Source organism: Sylvia atricapilla, chromosome 2 (genome assembly GCF_009819655.1).
Source record: "Sylvia atricapilla isolate bSylAtr1 chromosome 2, bSylAtr1.pri, whole genome shotgun sequence".
In the NCBI taxonomy this organism is placed as follows: Eukaryota; Metazoa; Chordata; class Aves; order Passeriformes; family Sylviidae; genus Sylvia; species Sylvia atricapilla.
Genome location: NC_089141.1, coordinates 98,867,946 through 98,887,950, shown reverse-complemented (window position 1 = coordinate 98,887,950; position 20,005 = coordinate 98,867,946). Strand labels below are relative to the sequence as shown.

Genomic DNA, 20,005 nt, shown 5'->3' with positions numbered 1-20,005 from the left:
AATTTTTCTAATAGTTTCCTTGTGTGTAAACTCATGCTGGAGGTAGACAATAATGATAAGGTTGGCTTTACTAGCAAATAAAATAAAAAAGGGAGCTGAAAGGTATAACACAATCTATTACCAAAATAAAAATTTATATGACAAAATAAGGATTAAATGGAAATGGATTGAAAAAATCTTATATTTCCTATATATATATAGTATAAATAACCACTACACCTGTCCTCCCCATGCATTTTATGGTCCTTCTTTTGGCAAAAATGTCAGTGTCTCAGATATGGTAGGGTTCTCTGCATCATATGCTGATGATAGCATTTTAGAGTGGGTTTCATCACATTAGCAATGCAGTAAAACTTAAAAGTGATCAGGGAAAGAGAGTTTTTAAGAAAATTAAAAAGAACAGAAATTATTATGAGAAATAAAGCAGTATCTTCGTGTGAAATGTAAACATTTGCTCTAGTAACAAATTAGGTGGGTTGCTCACAGTGACCTACTGTTTCTGTATGAATTTCCTTCAAAAGAATTCTGTTGGGATTTGCAAGTCAAACATACTTTTTTTTTCATGTCTGCTTGGTCTGAAATGTGCAAATGAGAGGGTTTTTAGAGCATTTGCTCAGTTTGTCAAAGTTGCTTGTTTGCATAGGAAAGATAATCTAGTCTTAACTTTTGGAGGTAAATTAAAGAGTTCAGAGTTTCAGGGTGAGACTTGCTGCTAGAACTTGGTGGGGTTTGGAGAAGTCCTCAGGTGAGTGAAGGTAAACTTTGCTTTTGGCATCAAATTTGTGGCTTTGCCATAGTTAGAAGTCTCTTCCTTTCTCCTTGACTATGTGCCAAGATGTACTCTTTCACTGCAGGGGTCAATTTCATAATAGCAATATGTTGTAAAATGTGGAAGATATTGAAAGCTCACTGTAAAATTTTAGGTTGTAAGAAGGTAGACTCCAGAAGACTGGTTCTGGGGCATCCTTATTTCTAGGGCTTTTTGAGTGCCAGTTTTATTTAATGGTATTTAACTGGGTGATTTGCAGTTCACATTCAAGAGCAAGTAAGGTAGATAAGTTAAAGAGAAAATTATGTGGACATAAAGTTAAGAAAATAATGGAGAGAATGTATGTGTCATAGAAGATTAATACATTGTTTACAATGGAATTGTTATCATTGCAGTATGGGTAATGGATATTCTGTTTTTCTGAGCTGCATTAAGGTTCTGAAATTGGTTATTGACAGTCATATTTCAGCATCTTAATCTGATTTTTGACACTTCAGTTCTGGACAAGAAACAAATGTAAATCATTCCAAGTGGGATATTTGCGCTACCAATAATTACAGCTCCTAAATAATCTGCCTTAGCAGAGTCCATTTTGTGCTGAAAGCTGTTTAGATATTCTGTATAACCAATAAAAACAATTGGAAGAGAAGTAGGTTACTGAAGCTTTTGAACTATCAAACTGATGTAGGTGTTTCATTATCCAAGAAAGTTAATTGGTTGTGATGTCATTGTGTGCTAACTTAGGACTGAAGCAGTATACTTTTCTTTTGCTTTCTTCTCCTTCAAAAACTGAAGAGGGAGAAGAAAGGTACTGGTGAGGCAGTAGTTACATTTCCTTTTATTTTTTAAAAAGCAACAAAACATGACATGTAGTTTGGCTGGGGAACTGAGGGCATCATAAAATACGTATCTATTTACATCACTTCTTAAGTTGCTAAGCATTCAGGTACCCAGAACTGTATTAAAGCAATTGATAGTTTTATCTAAAGAACTTGGAAAATACTTTGGTCTCTTGTGTTCATCTTTGTTCTCTGCATCTATGGAAATCTGAACTTTTTTGCTGCAAATAGAAACTACAATTATCAAGTACTCATGTAACTCAGTATTAAACAAAATCACAGAATCATTTCGGTTGGAAAAGATCTCCAAAATTGTGAAGTCCAACCTTAAACCAAATACCACCTTGTCAACTGTACCGTGGCCCAAAGTATTACGTATATTTGTGTCTTGAACATCTCCGGAGATGATGACCTCACCACATCCCTGGGCAGCCCATTCCAATGCTTAACAACCTTTCCAGAGAAGAAATTAGTCCTGATTTCCAACCTGAACCCATGGCACAGCTTGAGGCCATTTCCTCTCATCTTGTTGCTGGCTGCCTGGGAGAATAACCTGATCCCCATCTGGCTACAACCTCCTGTCAGGCAGTTGTAGGGATTGATGGGGTCACCCCTGGGCCTCCTTTTCTCCAGGCTAAACTCCAGCTTTCTCAGCTGCTCCATGTCAGACTTGTGCTCCAGACCCTTCGTCAGGTCTGTTGCTGTTTTCTGGACATACTCCAGTACCTCAATGCCCTTTTCCCCAGGGCTGCTTTCCAGCCACTCTCCCCCAAGCTTGGAGCATTGCCCTAGGTCAGTAGGAAGATGAGGGGAGCACATGATTATTTGCAGGTGATATTCCCATGGTATACTTTTAAGCTTTCTGCTTTACTTCCTAGCCTTTTTGAAAAATAATGATAGGTAAATTTTTAGTATTCTTTGCAGGAGGATGGCTGTTCAGAAAGGTAACAGCAATTGCTGGAGGGTAGAGCTTGGTATGATTTTTCTTATGCAAATGGTAATTTCAAAAAATAACTCCTTTAAAGGGAAACTGTGTGGTCAACTGCTAGTGAACTGGATTCTGTGGATGGGTGAAGAGTTATTTTTGTTCCATTACTCTCAACCTTTTCGATTATTAAACTTCGATTTTTTTAATGATCCTTTTAATTATGTTACTTATCAGTTTTATTGCAACTGTTCCTAATAGTATTCTGGAAGAAGAAAAACACTCTGGAAATTATTTTCTTTCCCCGCTTTGATTTAAGAAAGTTAATTTTAATTGTGATCATTGTTCTTCATGAACAATTACATCTTGTATAGGATCATGAACCTGAACTTACTGTACTGGGTAAAATAACTGCATTTTCTACACACTCAAGAAACGGTGCAGAAGTATGTTTTGCCAGTAGGTGACACTCTTAAAACATGTTAGTTTTCTGGTGCCTGTGTTTCCTATTCAGGATGTCAGTAACCTGATTGAATTCCAAAATTTCTAAGGTTGTCTAAGAGATGAAAAAGAATGTATGTCTCACACATGCAAAAACATGTCCTAAAATTCTGTGATTGTACTTAGGTGTGTATGTAAAGTTGCTAATGGAGCTTAGTTAGCATAATGTGCATGTAGTGTGTTTACTTTTGAAATCAAAGCATATTAGAATATTTAGAATTTAGAATAATTTAGAATATTCAAAATTTAGAATATTTTTGTAAACTAGGAAGAAGTAATGCATATGATTTTCTTTCTTCCAGGAAATAACACATTTCAACAATTAAAGGGGTTTTGTAAAAGAATGGCCTGGGAGCATGCTAGGACAATCATATAATATTTCAACATCATATTTTTTAAGCCTTCTATTCATGCATCACTGGTGTGGAGTACGTTATTCCTCATTTCATGGAAGGTATATGCAGGGATAGGAACCACAGTAGCATGAGATCTTGAATACACTTTACAGGCTTTGCAATTAAGCTGTTTTTAAGTCCTTAAGTAACTTAAGTCAAGTGATTTATCAAGATAATGGATGATGTTGGTGTTAAAATTTAGTCCAAAATTTCAAGGTTTCTAGTAGGACTAGTGCCTAATCCACTGATTACTTGTCTTCAGAATGTCTATTCTTCATATTTCTCTTTCACTAATTTCTTCTTGAAGTAAATAATAATGCCTGTGAAAACACATTTGTTACAGGAAGCATGGAATGAAAAGGTTAAGACTGCACCAAATATGGCTAGTGAACTTTAACTGCAACAAGAATCACTCAGTTTATATGTATACTTACATGTCCCCATTCACAGAGTTATTACAAAAAAAGTACGTACTTACGTAAATATAATTTAAAATGAGCATCTAATGTTGCAGTTATCATGCTTGGCATTATTGCATTGTTACTGAAAATAAATACTTCATTTTCTAAAAATTTTAACTGCTTGTTTTATGAAGTGTCATCTTTTGTGAATGATGAAACTGAACTGTGAGGAGTATTGGATAGTTTACTCTAGGAAATAACTTCTCACATGGAATACTTCTCACTCTAGGAAATACTTCTCACATTTCTTTTTGTGTGTTTTAAAACTGTGTGATTTGAATTTCTTTAGAGGTCCAAATAATAGCCCATGTAAAGCAGGATTTCTTAAATAACACCTCAAATGTAGTGTGAAATAGAAACAGTAGTTCTGATCTAGTTGGAAGGCATTTTAGCTGGAATGTGTGGCTGGTGACTGGATGAAACACAATACAGACATGCTTTCTTATCTGTTAAATCTTTATTCCATATGCTTTAAAATAATAACAAATCAGTGGGTTTAGATGTACACATAATGTAAACAAATGCCAGGCTCTTCTTCAAAGCAGTGATACTCGTTCTTGCAGGTGCCTCACTGTCCTGGACTAGTTATCTGTTTTACAATCATCATAAACTCATCAAAGCTGACAGATCCGTCCTTATTTTTGTCCAATGATTTAATTATGTTATCAAGTGAGAATTGATCCTGTTTTTGTAGGACAAGAATTAAAAGAAAAAGAAATAATTAGATCACCATGAACTTCTTTGTATGAAGAATGTTGCCAAGAAATGATGCAGTCAATAACAGTCAGTGTTACTTGAAGGTGTTGCTGGTGGTGTTGTATTTACTGGTTTGACTGGTTAAACTAGTAGGACAGTGTCTGCTATTGCCTGCCAAAAATATTAACAAAGATATATATATATATATATATGTAAAACCATTTGAGAAATATGAAGTATTACTCAGATGGGTTACTTCAGTCTTCTGGGTAAATTTAGAATCTGGGAAATGGAGCAGGTGAAATAGCTGCAGCAAGTGCATAATCACCAGGAAAAATTAATATGCATATGACCTACTCCTTTATTAGATACTAAATTTGGCCCTGCATGCACATTTTGAAAACATGTTGCTACTTTCTCTATGCTTTCGGCCAGAATCTGAGGGTTTCTTTCCTTCCCTTTTCTCCCTCTTTAGTAGGAATATTGTATTCACTGTTAAAAACATCTTGCTAATGTATTAAATTTAGTTTAGATTATTAGCTTTTTTTATTTGTTGTGTCTGGTAAGAGTGCATGTAACATCCTGATGCAGTAAATATTCTGATAGGAACCCTGATCAGGCTAATTAAATAATATAAACCAAATTTAGAGTTATAATTTAAATTCATAAAATGTTTTCTTTAGTTCATACCGTGTATCTCTGCATGTTTTGTAACAACCTGGTATATTTTGATACTGATTTATTACAGTGCCATAAATATCTGCGAACAAACTTGTTGTTTGAAAATTTCTGAGGTCCAGACAGAAAACATCAGTATTGCTTTTTCTGAACAGTTCCATTTCCACATATTTGGGAAAATGGGTATGATGTTGAATTGTCTTCAGTGTTACAAAAACATTATATTTCTGAATTTGCTATCACATTTCTATTAATTTTTGGCAAGCAATTTTGAGGTTGTCTTTTAAGGGAAAGAAAAAAACCTTTTGTGTTTTATTAGGGTTTTTTGGAGAGTCTGTTGTTAATAAGCCATTTCATGTTAATTGAAATGACTAAATTAGATTGCTGTAGTTCTCAAAATACTGTAGTTTTCTATGGGAGTGCCACTTATTTCAGATCTTTAGCAAAAATTGCTTTTGTGAGATGTCCAAAACGCAGTATTTAAAGATTTGTCTAGCTGAAGAATCTAAATTGAGTCCTAATGTAGTTCAGGAAAGATTTGGCAGAGAATATATATAAAATCAGAACATAGATTTTTTTTTTTTTTCCTAGCTACAGAAAATGGGTTTTTCTCTCTCTAGCTTGGTGGTATCTCTTTTCTTTACTTGGCATCATTCTGGAATGGGAGAACTATTTATCTTGTCATGGTGGTAATTTAGCCTAGATAGAAATTGGCAGAAGGGTCTTGCTTTTAAATGTGTTCTACTGTTTTAATTGGTTTATAGATTCTTTTCTATATATTTTATAGATTAAAGATGAATTATTTAGATAAAATGAGAAATACTTTATAAGATTCAGGTACAATATTTCAGGTGAAATTTGGCTTGCATAAAAAAAAAACCAAAAACCAAGAAACCAAACCCAAGCAGAACAACTCTTAGATTTTTTTTTGCATTTGATTTCATAGGACTTTGTTATAAACTCTGTGCTCAAATATCTGTTTGGAGCTACTATTCATCAATGTAAATGGAGTCTTATAAGCCAAACCTCTTTTAAGAATGATGGATTTAGTGAAACCATTTGGGCACAGTAATCTGCCGTGAACATCATTGCCTGTATTTCCTCTTTCTTGTGCATTCCGTGGAAGCACTGCGAATACAATGAGAGTGAAACTTACCTTCAGGTACTGTGCAAATTGATTCTGAAGTAGATTCTTCAGCCCAGCAATGGACAGTGCACTGGTGCTACCCTCCTGTAAAGCATACTGGGTAAAATACTTCAGAAGGTTTTCGTTGAGTAAATGTTCCATGTTTCTCAGATATTGTCTTGAAGAATAACTGCAAGCAAAACAGACAATCACATTTTTAAATACATCTGACACTCTCTTTATTGTTTAATTAACTATTTAACAAGTAATGCTTAACCTAGATGAAAAGAGTTGGGTTTTTTCCCCTGTAAAATTGATCAACTTTCCCAAGAAAGGAAATTACCTAAGTTAGGTTTAAGGATTTGAAAGACCCAATATATTTGGGTTATACTTACCTCACTCAGAACCCGGAGCTTTTGGATGTATCCTGCAGTGAGACTCTCAGATTGGGGCAACCTTTATAGTTGCTTGAATGCTCCACCCTAATTATGAAACTGGCATGTGTCGTTGAGTCAGTGCACTAGTTACTGTGTTTTCAGTAATCAAAGGAATAGGATACTTTAGCAGTAGAAATGAGTACTATTCTTTTATCTCTGAAATGTGTCATCATCCTCTGCTGCACTTGAAGTATATTTACTTGGTCTTTATAGGTGATACTGGAAAGGTTTTCTTGCTTGAGTTTGTGTATTCTTCACTTCAAGATGAACTGCTCTCAGAGAAGCGTGAAAAAGACTCCTATGGTGATATGTATAGCATTTGTTATTATAGTGGCATTTTGGAAATTGGCAAGTATAAGGGTTTTTTAAAAATACCCAAGTACGTAAATAAAATATTAAGAAGCTACTTGCTCTTTGTATGTGTAGTTAATCATACTTCTCCACAGTTTGTGCTATTTCTTAGCACAAGAAAGAGATGAAGTTCCTCTGGAATAAAATTTTGGTTGCTAGTGTTAGGAATCAAAACATTCCATTATGTGAATGGAAAAAAACTGAATTGTTCTAAATCAGAAAGTTGAATGTGAGGTTCTGAAAAACAGTTCCTTCTCAGGAACATCTTTATAACTGAGTATTGTGTTCTGCGGGTTCCGGATGTTCCATTCTGAATGTTCCTATGGTTTTATTCATGTTCCATTGATGGTCTGTGGGACATCCTGGAGTTGATAATCAGCCTGTGGTTGATGCTTCATGACCCAACACTGTTAATTTTGCAAATGCTGAGTTGCTGGTTCTGGCTGTGGTTTCTACTTGCGGTTTCTAATCTGCCTGCTATCTGTTGTCATTTTTTTTGTGCTTGGCTCCAGTCCCACTGACTAGATTTTTTCACCCTGTCCATCATTTCTTCAGAATCAGTTGTCATTTCATCATTTATAGCTCTATACCAAATGTTTTGTGGGTCTGTAGGAGATGGATGGAACAGAAGGGATGTTTTTGGAACTGCAGGTGTATGGATGTAGGATTCCATGACAGATAAGGAGGAGGTTTCCTGAGAAAACCAGGCAAACTTTGGTAGATTAATTATGTAGATATACACCTTGCATTAGCAGCCCATTTGAATTTGAGTGCTTGCACTCACTTCCAAGTGTCAGAAGATTATTAGAACAGTCCCTAGAGATCATGTAGTTAGTTGTCTTTTTCCCTGGAGTGGAGTCATCAATATTTGTGCTGGATGCCTGCTGAACTTATTCTTAAGTGCCTTAAATAATGTGAAATCCACAGCCACCTTATCTGGTCTATTCCTTGTGGGTTTTGTTAGAGTGTATTACTGTGTGTCCACAAGTCTTGCTGCACTTAACTCCTTTGATTCTCCTGTCTCTGCAGATAGGCAGAACAGACATCTTCCTTCTTAAAATGGCCTTTTACATCAGCAAAATTCCTTGTCCTTTTTTCTGCTAGTAGACTAGCAGAAATCCTTGGTAGTTTAGTCTTTCTTTGTGAGACCTGCTACCTAGATCTAATAATTTCTTCTTGACTTTCTTCAGTTGTTTCCCATTCTGCTTGAGATGCCATGTCCAAAGCTGTGCCACTTCACCTCTCTGGGTGGTCATGATGTTGCAGATTTAATTTGTTCCAGAGGCATTTGGTTGATGAGGACAGTCTCTGTGTTATTTTACAGGGAGGTGTCCAGCTACAGGTTTTTAACAGGGGAAGACTTTGTCAAGTTTCTTGACACCTAATTTCAAGATTGGGGAGAGGACAAATACACTAATTTAAAGTTCAGTGCAAAAGCTTGGCATTGGCTTAGAATTCACAGAATTTGGACAAGGTGTCCCCCAGTGTCTGTCCAGTCCAGCTGAGGGACAAAGCTGGAAATGCACTTTCTCCTATGTTTGCTTTTTGGCTCTATAGAAATTTGGGAGCTACTGCTGTCTGTGCTGATCGAACCTCTCCTGCAGCTGTGGGATATGGGAGTAGCAGTGCAAGCAAGCGTGGGGCTCGTGGCCTGGAGTGCATTGTATGGGTTAGGGTGAGTCCCATACACCAAACTGGGGCATGAACTCTGTGGTTGTTCATGCCAATCAGATAATCATAAGTCCTTTTGTCTTCTTTTTCTTTCTACCAGCTTAATGAAAAAGAGGTATCTGTCTCTTTCTCCTTTCATTCTCTTTTCCACCTTTGCCAGATGGTCAAATTTTAATAGTATTGTGTGACTGGGTGATCTCCTAAGACTTCTGTTTGCCACCTACTAATTCCTCCCTGGAGCTCCTGTGTGGTAGCCTCACCATCCTTACTGCTTTATCCCTTTTGGAAGCAGTGCCGGGACGCTGGTATGCCTGATCTGTATTGTTGACATTACAGTACTTGCAAGATTTGTTTTAAGTATTCAAATAACTTCTCTTCATACCTAAGGCACCTCCCTGAGTATAAAATGTAGTAGTAAGATGCTTAGTGGTCTGGAAAAGCTGTATTTCGAGGGATCACAACTCGGAATTCAGCACATTAGCCTTGTTAATTTGCTAAGCGTTCATTAATGAACACCACCTAATTGCAAAATAGCATAACCAGTTTTACTGAAGCATCTTCCCAGGAAAGTGAGAGACCAACGTCTGGAAATTTGGGTGCTTTCCTCAAGAGTTGTCTGACAAACCTGGAGATGAATCCAGTGCCCTCAGATCAGCTCTGTTCGCAATACAATACTCTGTACCCTACAAGGCCATTCGAATGAGACTGGCAGAACTGGGTTAGGACTTTGATCTCCTGACTCTTTGTCCTCTTCATTCTCATTTAGCTTGCAGTGCTCTCCTCCAGTAGTTTGTGTGGCATCTCTGAACTCCGTGTTGGAATCAGCCACAGGACTCAGTTTGACACGCCCCAGTACATCCTCCTTTTCAGAAGATCTCTTTGTAGGACTTAAGTGCTATTCTGAAATACACCCATCTTATACAGCACCGCCCAGCAATGGCAGAAAGATATCCAGGTGTAAGGAATTGTGGTTGCTCACTAAGAATTTGAACAAAAGTAGGGGAAGGTGATATGTTACTGTTGCTGCTGTTAGATGATGTGTGACTAGCAGCATTTAGCTATGCTAGAGAACAGCACTTGGATCTTTGACATCTGTGCAAGCTCACTTCCAGCATAGAAGCAGCAATCCAGCTTTGGTTCCAGTGTCTTGTTGCTCTTTCTTGCATGTATGAAAACATATAATTCCTGCAGTTTATGATATAATTCAGTTGGGTTTGCCCTGGTCTAGAGAAGTAGTAGTAAGCACAGTATCCTTTTGGAATTGTCATTTTTATTTTTAGCTTAAATACAAAGCCATTAGCAAAAAGAGGACTAAGTTGGTGATGGCTTATAAATTTGTTTAGAGATGCACACCACATGTTCCTGTGATGGTTCTGTGTAATTTTCTTTCAGTAATGGTGTGTGCAGATTCAGTATTCACTCAAAACTGGCTATTGGTGAATATTTCCCCAGTAAACTGGTTTGTTGTTGTATTTGGAACAAGCAGTTCCAGTCACACTGGGGAGTAAGGGAACACAAGCTGCGGGGATGACTGAAGTTTGGGCACCACCACAACAGGGATAGGAGTTCATGGCATCACAGTCATGTGTATTTAATGATGGATTAAATGGGATGATAACCCAGGTGCTGTCTCTTTTGCCCTTGTCACGTCCTTCCTGTCCCACTGATGGCTGAATGTTACGTGAATCTGCGCTCCTTGTTTACCTTAATGTGCTGGACTATAAATTGGGTTGGTTTGAAACTGGATTTCTATGCCATTCATTGACACTGTTGGAAGGGACAGGGCACCCTCCACAGGGGTGGGGCTGTCACCTGAGGGTAGTGACTATCTCAAATCATCCTGTTTAATTGCCTGGCATGGGTTAACGCCCTAACCCTCCAGTATTTTTCCACCTTCTTTGGTGTATTTTATTGTAGCAGCACTAGGCTCAGTTGTATATAAGCTCGGCTACTTTAAAGCAATTTCAGGAATCTCTGTGAGGCTTATTTTACAGCCTAGCCGCAGTATTGAAATGTCTGCTCTCAAAGTGAAATTTGCTGTAATGGAGAACATACCTTTGTGGATGTTGAGCACTCAAAAAGAAAGAGCATGAAGCGGCTTTGTGCTTAGTGTTCACTTATTTCTGCTTATATAATGCTTGTGCATCATCTCAAGCTTACAGACATCCATTGCTAGATCAAAGCCCTTTGTTAACTTTATTTTTTGTAGCAGAAAAAGGTAGGAGATGTGGGAGAAAGATAATGGGACAATTAAAGGAAATTGGGCTGGACTGGGGACTCTGTGGAACATATGAATCCTAGCTCATTTGAAGAGAAATCTTGCACAGGTGACAATTTTGATTTCTTATTGAGTAGAAAAGCAGAGCAGAATTTGTACTAGCAGAACTAGTGCTAGTATAAAGAATGTACATGTGTCTGTGCCTGTGTAAATTACCAATCCCCATGCTGATCTGAAGTTAAATATGGGATACATTGTACTGTAGATAATTTGCAAATAATGAAAACCATGGAGATGCATAATGCTACCATGATGTGTGTTCATTTCAGCTCTAAGGGCTTAGGGGAGTTCTGCAGAGAATCAGTCCCACAACTGCAGGCAGTCATCTTCAGACATTCTTGACCTGTCTACAGTCTAACCCATGGGTAATTTTTCCAAGATGTGTGGTGACTGGCAGATGTGGGAACTAGCTCTAGTGCGAATAGGGGAATTGTGATAGAATATTTCAGTGTTGTCAGTTGGTCCTTACTATTAGGCTAGGACGGGACAAAGGACTGACTGAGAGAAAAGGAACATTCAGTGAACAAACTTTCTGAAAAAGATCAAATAATTATGGATGAGAAGTTCAGCGAACTGCACTAAAGCCATTGTGGAGAACATGGCATTGCTCTGAGGGATGGAACTGTTAGATGGAAGTTGGGGATGAGTTGTAAAGTCCTTTATGTGTCACAGGTGATGCATTCCCTATGTTGAAATTGTCATTGTTTGTAAAACCTGTAGAGGTGACACGTAAAAGGGTTGTCTCATCTCACAAACTAAACTTAAGCTATATGGGTTATCCTGACAAGAGTCTCTTGCAGGCCCTCCCTTGTGACATAGACCTAATGAGATGAAGGTGTCTCCCTAAACAGGACTGGGTGCGACTGCTACAGGGATGAATTATTTAATAAGATGCATTGTTTGTAGTCAGCTTTAAATTGGTGATGTGTTATTCATTGTAACTATATGTGTCAGCTGTTGCTGCCATATGTACACATCTGGCAGACTAATTTATTGCTGAAACTCCCTGTGATGTAGATATTCTATATTGCACAAGATAGTTTTGAGGGAGAATGTGTTCCAGTAATAGATTTCATTCTTCCGTTTTGTGAACCTTGACTTGTGCAGCACTGCAATATGGTTGTTACTGCCACAGCTGAAAGTTACAGTTATGTAGTTGCTAAAACTCTAAACCTTTTTGTTCCATACTAAACATGGATTTGTTCTTCAAAATTCTTTTGAGTGATCAAAAATGTGTAAATCTCCATTCCAGCAAAGCGTATATGGATTTATGGAGGCGTGGCTTTGGTTGAGTTTCAGGTAGGGCAAAAAAAGTATAAGTACAATAATGCTGTACAAGAGGCACTAGTGAGTTTATTTCTCTGATGAGATTAGGTCTTTTCTCAGCTGTCCTTTGACACTGGAGATGCCTGGAGCCTCTATATGTCACAGCTGTATCTAAAACCCTTTCTTCATCCTGAAGAAAAAATCAATGAGGAGAGGTGGAATCAAGTTTGTAATTCATTTTTACAACATTGTTGTTGCTCTCAACAATGCAAACCTGATGGGCTGTTCAAAAGAGGCCTAGAGGTGCATCTAATAAGACACATGGGCACATAATTTAAGGATTACATGACACTGAGATGCCTGATCTCAAAAAGGGAAATGTACAGCTAAGAAACTCCCTTGCCCAGAATATTTTTTAGCTAGAAATAGTTAAAATCTGTTTTCATGTGAGTCCAGGACTACTGTCTGTCAATGTAATAATCCTACTGGTGAGTCAGAAATATCATATCTGATTGTCTTAATCCTTGAAGGCTGTAATACCTTTTGTATTCATAGAATTTATTTAAAATGTTTTGACAGACAGGAGTTTGATACCATATGAGTTTATGGAGCTTTCTTATAAAGCCTACAGCTTGAGATGATGGTGAGGTGACATGATAGGATCCTCTTGATTTGCTTTGTGTGCATGTGGGAAAGATGGGGAATCCTGGGTTCTGAGTTCTCTAAAACAGTTTTGGCTTTTCTATTAGACAGCAGAAGCTGGGAGAATGAGTATGTTTTGACTGAGTGGTGTTTTGACCCCAGGGACCAGTGTGCACTCTTCTGTGGGTGTACACTGGGTAGGGACAGGGGTCTTTCAGCACAGTTGACCATGTTCAATCCCCTAGAGATCAGTGATTGAAGTCTTTTATCAGAATTGTCCAGCAGTGACCCTTTAAATCCCTGTGACCCTGCTGGAGCTGTGCTGACTTTGCTGCTCAAGTGGAAGGGAATTACTGAGATAGTGCTACAATACCAGGCTAAATGTGCTTGTGCTAGATAATGACCATCTACATTCCACCAGGAAAAGGTAAGTTTGGGGAGAACAGCAGCAACCATGAGAAGTGCCCTTGGACAGAAAGAAACGGAGGTAATTTTTTGGTAGAAACATCTGAGTCTCTTCAATTTCTTGACCTTCAGCACTGTGTATCTGGATGGTCAGCCTTGCTGGCCTGATCAGACTCAGCAGTACAAAATGCAGAGGCAGAGAAATAAATAGAACAGTGGTAAGAACTTTGGTACTCTCTCTTTGATTTGGAGAAAGAGGTGCTTATATGCACCAGTAGAACTCCAGAAGTTAGTAATTCTCAGTTGGAAGTCTGAAGTGAGCCATGCCATGTAAAATCAGATTATTAGTGATATCCTGGAGTACATTTCATTACCAGTGGGAAACATAACAAAAATGCTGCTACGAAGTAATGGCTTTACCCTTGGCATAAAAATGCCTCATCTTGTTAGCATTTTGATGTATTAGTATCCAGATATAATAGATGTTTGCTAAATTATTTCCAAAGGAAAACTCTCAAAGTTACCATTAATAACTTTCATGTCTTTCTGTTAATGGGAATTTAAGGCAATGGAAGGAAGAAGCTCCTAGAAAAGTCTTTCCCCATCTTCTGTTTTGACCAAGTAAGAGTGGGACCTGAAGGAAAATCAAAGAAATTAGAGGAACTAATGAGGCCTATGAGAAGAGTAGCAGTTGTCTAACTAACAATATAGAGCAATCAGTTTTCTAACTATTTTTTACGTGATTATGGCCTATTGAAAGAAATTAAGATGCTACTACTTGTAGAAATTGTAGTTAAGAAAGGATAGTGCTTGTATACGTAACTTAATTTTAGATTTTTAATTACCTAATTTTATTATTAAAACCGAATTATTCTAGGTTCAATAAGTAGCAGGAATAATAGTTCGGAATTTCTCAGTTTGCACAAGTGCATCAAATGAGCAATTTAAACATCTGTAAACCAGAACTTTGAAGTAGATTTGCATTTTGTTGTAAACTGAAATTAACAAATTATCCACCTCAGCCATAACTCACTTCCCAGCTGTGCTAGTGAGGAAACAAACTATCAATTAAGTTGAATTTACCTTAAAGCCAGTTTTATTTATTTTAGGTTAGTGACTAGTCTTCAACACAAAAGGACTTTGCTTTGTTTTTTTCTTCCTGTAATACACAGGACTTCACAGCTAAGCTGTAACAAAATGTAACTTTAAGTAATTTCCTAAGATTCAGAATCACGAGGGGAGAGAATTTTATAAGAAAGCTTTAAGTGTCTTTAGCTGGTGAGACAGCGCACCAGATGCCATGTGGAGCTCAGCATTAAGGGTGGCGCCAGTTTGGAACAGACCTGTGTAACCCCAAGATACTTGTGCATGCTATGCTGAAACATCAAAAAAGGAGAAACATTGGTTTTCATCTGAGACATTACTGAAGTCCAATTTTCCCAGCCCCTCTGCAGTCATCTCCTATTGCCCATTGGATCCTAGGATTAAAAAGCCCTAATATCTGGCTGTGAGGAATCTGGAATTATAAATTTGAAAATATGAAAATATATATGTAAAAACACTTGGTGATTATTGCATTGCAGCTGAAAAATAATACAGATTTATTAGCTGTGGCTTCCACTGACATTGTCATTTGGCCTGGCTAATTAGGGATAGTCTGTGTAGGCATCTGAGGTGTAACTTGACATGAAAATGTTAACTTCGTTCTTCAGTGAGGAGAAGGAAGCCCAGCAGTTGCCCAAGAGCTTGGGAAAAACACTAAAACCTCAGCATTGCTCAAACTGTACAATGAAAAATTAGTTTTGACAAATCACAGCAGACATGCTGTGTCTGCAAACGACACAGATCAGTGACAGTATTTCTTGCACAGCTTGACTTTGTGTACAACTTTTTTGTCTTGTGGCAAAGAAATATTCTAATCTTTCTCAGAATAATCCATTTTAAGTAATGATAAATAGAGTTTTTGCAAGGTTTGTGTTGTCTTGCTGTTTCTCTCACTGTGAATATGGAATTGTAGTGAGACTATAAAGGAACGGTATGAATTAACTAATACAAAGTAAATTACCATTTTTGAGATTTAGTATCATTAACACCAATATGTGGTTAGTATATTTATATTATCACCTTCTCACCCAACTTATTTTTACCTGCATTTTCTGAGCTGAAACTTAAGTAATGAGACATTTAATAATATCTGTCTTCTTGGAGAGATTAGAGAGCCAGTACTTAAGCAAACAACTGAAAAAGTTTCTAAAAATAATTTTTTCAGTGAACTTGTTTTCTTCATTCCACCACATACTTGCAAACTCAGCAAAATGTGAAGGTCAAGTGATAAATAGCAGTGAGAGGACCTTTATTTTAGATAAGGAATAAAAAGGAGAGAACCCTCCTTTCCTCTTAGAACCTAGACTGAGCTGATGAAATACATTTGTGAACTAAGCACACCTATGATTATATCATAGGAAGGCAATGTGTGTGGTGTTCTACAGTGCATATTATTGTGTCACCTTTACTTTAAGAAGAGCCCACTGGGTCAGACCACAGCTCCATCTAGACCAAAGGCTTGACTTGGCCTGTCTCTCCCTTTATAAAATCTTTGTTGGCAGTATCCCAACCTGTTATAGCTGCCCAGTTGCCCTGTACTTCTACATTTTTGTTAAAGCATCAGCTACATTGCCTGGCATGGCCATCAGATGGTTCAGACTGAGTCTCTCTGTCTCCACTGAGGCATTTGCCACTTGAGTGGCTGTGGGTGACAAGGCTGATGGGCAGTTACTCACCACGGGTACTGGATCAGCTGTTTCACCCTTCAGTTTCTTCAAAATTGAAAGACTACCATCTGTTTCCAATGCTTTTTTACTGTGTATTTTGTCTTCTATTTTGTCTTCTAACCACTTCTTTTAACATGTCAACTTGAGATGGGCACATCAGATTTCCCCCTGAAGATGGATTTTAGCTTGGCAATGTCATTCGACTCCTTGACACTGCACACAGGCAGAATGCTCATGTTTTCTCTGCCATGGTCATAGTTCTGAGTATGAGTTTTATTTTATCTTTTAGTCTGATAATTGATTAACTTCACGATGCCATTTTTCTCCTTAAATGAAAATGAACGAAAATAATTGACTCTCAGTTATTGATGTCTTTTACAAGTTTCTTATTGAATATTTGGCAGATGGTATTAATGATTTGGAATTTATATATATAAACGTAAAAGTTTTTGTGTTTTCTTAATTTGGACATTTAGTTTCTGTGAAGAATGCCTTCTTGCTGATAATAACCTCCCACCTTTTTCCTATATTAAAATTTTCTTCATAAAAAAGCATTTTTCTACATAGAACTGCATGTTGGATTTTTAAAACAGCTTTGCCCTTTCCAGTACTTATAAAAGGAATTATGTGTAACTAATTGTAAATAAAATAGGAAAATTTATGCAGTGTACAAGACATTTTTCTGGATGAAGTGGATGCAGGTGAATGTCTGTCAGTGTTTGATTTAATAAGCAGAGAACATTTTATTTAATGGAGAACTGTATGCCCAAGTCTGTGTTGGCAATGCTGCAATATATTGTGTGTCACTTCAGGATGAACTGAGGGTGCTGTGGGATGGTGTATAGAGTGTTGACAAAGATGGATGTTGAAGGGACAGTCACAAGACCATTTTTGTGCAGGTGTGTGCTACATGTTAGGGCAGAACAGCACTGCTTACCTCATGGCTTAGCAGAGCATTTCAAGCTGCCACTTGTTTTGATGAGATTCTCCAGCTGGAAAGTATTGGTCCTTGTCTGTGGTCCTTACAGAGAGAAGCATTCAGGTGGTTTCCTTAAATTATTCATGTAGAAGTTATGCAGCTGAAGTTATGTGAGATGATTCTCACACACAGGGGAAGCGCTGTAAGTAGTGAACTAGTTCCTCACCATTGTTCTGTTTGGCAAGTTGATAACGTAAAGAAAGGGGAATTGTTCAGATCTCTTAATGCTGTGGTTATATTGCTGAATATAACAGCTCCAAAACATCTTCTCCACCCACTGGACTTTAAACAAGCTTGCGGAAAAAACACCTGAAAATTGGAGAACATGAAATAGTTTACCTGTTCACAGATTCCTGCACAACTAAATAGATTACTGGAGGTCATATGTTGAAAACTACATGAAATCTCCAATTTTATGAATGCCATTTCTGTAGACATTTCTCCTGCTCAAATAAGGGACCAAGTGACGTTAAGGCACTGGCCTTGTTAGAAGGTCACCTGGGAATGCATGGTTTCTGTATCTTTAGCTGCCTTGTTTCTAAAGTGCAGGAACAAGATTAGATATCACAAAAGTCCTGGTTCTGCTAGGTTAAAAAAATGGTTTAATCTGCCCTGTTTTTCCCATACCAGATGGAGGTAATGAAACACACTTGCTTTTGTAAAGTGGCGTGATACCTGCAGACAAGGGTCTGTACAACAGCTGAGGACTTCCATCCTTTTCCTATTTGCCTTTTAGACACCCAGGAGTCAGAACTGGAATTGAACATGTGCCTAGAAGTGTATGGGCAATGAAAAAGAAAGGATTCTAATCAGTTGAATGGCTGTATTGGAGGGTGTGAATTAGTTCATTATGTTGTGAAGTATTTAATTTTTATTAAAATAATTTTATTAAAAATAAACAAAAAGCTATTAGCTAAAGTTTTAATAAATACTCTGGCCCCCGACATCCGCCCCTCCCAATGAAATTAAAGTGATGGAAGGAAAATAATGTGAAGTATAAGAAAATTATGAAAGCTTCCCAAAAGGAAGACCTTTTTATTTGTTCACATTTTCTGTTTCCTTAATTCTGGATTTATTTGCTTGCCATCCTTCATTGTGTTTGGTAATACAGTGTTCCATACTGGGAGGTTAGGCACTGAACAACAGAACTGCAGTGGATTTGACAGTGATGCACTGTAGATCTGTGCTTTTAAACTAAATGTTTTTTCTGTGTTTCCTGCCTCTTCATTCTCCTGTTGGAGACTATCAGAGGTGCAGGTGAAGGATAAAAATTACTTTTGTAGGAGCACCACTGGAAAACTTTGCCTTTGTGAGATTGGCTGTGCTAGGTGCCTGTTGTGTGCCACTGTGTGGTACAGCCTGGACCTTGGGCTATGTGGCAATGTCTTCTGGTTGCTCAGTAAACATTTGTAGCATTTTAGTAGATCACTGCATTATTATCTGTTGAATTAATCTGTACCTGGCCACCCACACTTTTCACAGAGGGTGTCGAGAATTCTGCTGGGTGTGTTCAGTTGATGTCATGCTAATTAATGCCAGCTTGATCTGCACTAGTATGAAGTTGATTCTATAAATGTTACTTTCTTAGAAACAATATTGTTAATTTTTTTTCTATAGGCTTTCACCATCTTGTTATTAAATAAAAGTGATCTGAAGATCTATTTCTCCTCCTCTCTGACCTTTTTGTTAGTGGTTCTCCATATGCATACACATACCCTCTCTGCTTATTTCTTCTGACTTCCTCACAGGTAGTTCTTCCTGTTGATTTATATTTTCAAATCTTGTACCATCTCCATCCCTAAAAATGATTTGCAATTCTGGTTTTATGATCTGTTAACAAGCAAGAACTGCACAGACATGTCTGTACTGTCATGTTAACTTTGCACTTTGTTTCATGAATCCCTGTGGTGCTCACTGGTGCCCTTTTGGGAGAGGAAGCAATTAGCATTTGATATACTTGGCATGGGTGCAACTGGCCAAGCCACTTGTCCTTTTGAATGGTGCCTGAACTTGGCCCCCTGATTATACCTTATAAACACAGTTCAGGAAAGCAAATTCCAAGGAATTCTTGTAATTTCATGTTGAAGGGGATAGTGTTGACATGCTGAGGGAGAAGATCACAAGAAGTGCTGAATTAAATTATGATCTGAACAGTGATGTTTATTAGGTTTTTGGAGGAAGTAGGACAGACAAAATGAGACAGGAGGGATCCTACTCAGAAGGAAGACATCATGGTTACTACCTGAAATAAAAAAAAAAAAAAGTATTGTAGGTCATAAGTGTTTTATCAGAATAAAGTCTTCCAGACAAGATGATCTTTGCCAACTGAAGCTTTTCTGAAGTGGAAGCAGGAAGCTATTAAATGTAATGTAGAGCATGTGTCTCAAAGCATCCCTGAATTGCCTGGCAGAGGTAATCAAGGTAATTAATCTCTGCCATGATATTAATATATATCATTCTCTCTGGTTTTCTGAAGCTGGAAAGATGTTTACTGTTGTTGGATAGACAGTAATGAAAATACCAAAGTACTTAACAAGATAATCTTTTTAAAGTTGTGTCTTTGCAATTATGTCCCGTGCTATTTTTTAAAAATATAGTTTACAATAGGAAACTGTAGGATTTAGCAAATCCTAGAATTACAAGTCTTGATGACTGTGTGGTATCCAGCTCTTGATTCAGTTTTTCCAGAATAAGAAGAAAAACTTTATGATGTATATGTGGGAGGGAGGATAAGAAGTCGTGGAAGTAATTTGCTTTTGAATTCATGGGGGAAAGAAAATCCCATTGCTTATTGCTGGACAGCTTTCCAGAAGAA

The 20,005-nt window shown here is 37.5% G+C and overlaps 1 protein-coding gene across 1 annotated transcript in view; it reads left to right on the top strand.

Moving 5' to 3' along the window:
* CTPS2 (CTP synthase 2) overlaps positions 1 to 20,005 on the top strand; it is a 58,639-nt gene that overhangs the window by 14,955 nt on the left and 23,679 nt on the right. The gene's annotated exons all lie outside the window — the stretch shown is intronic.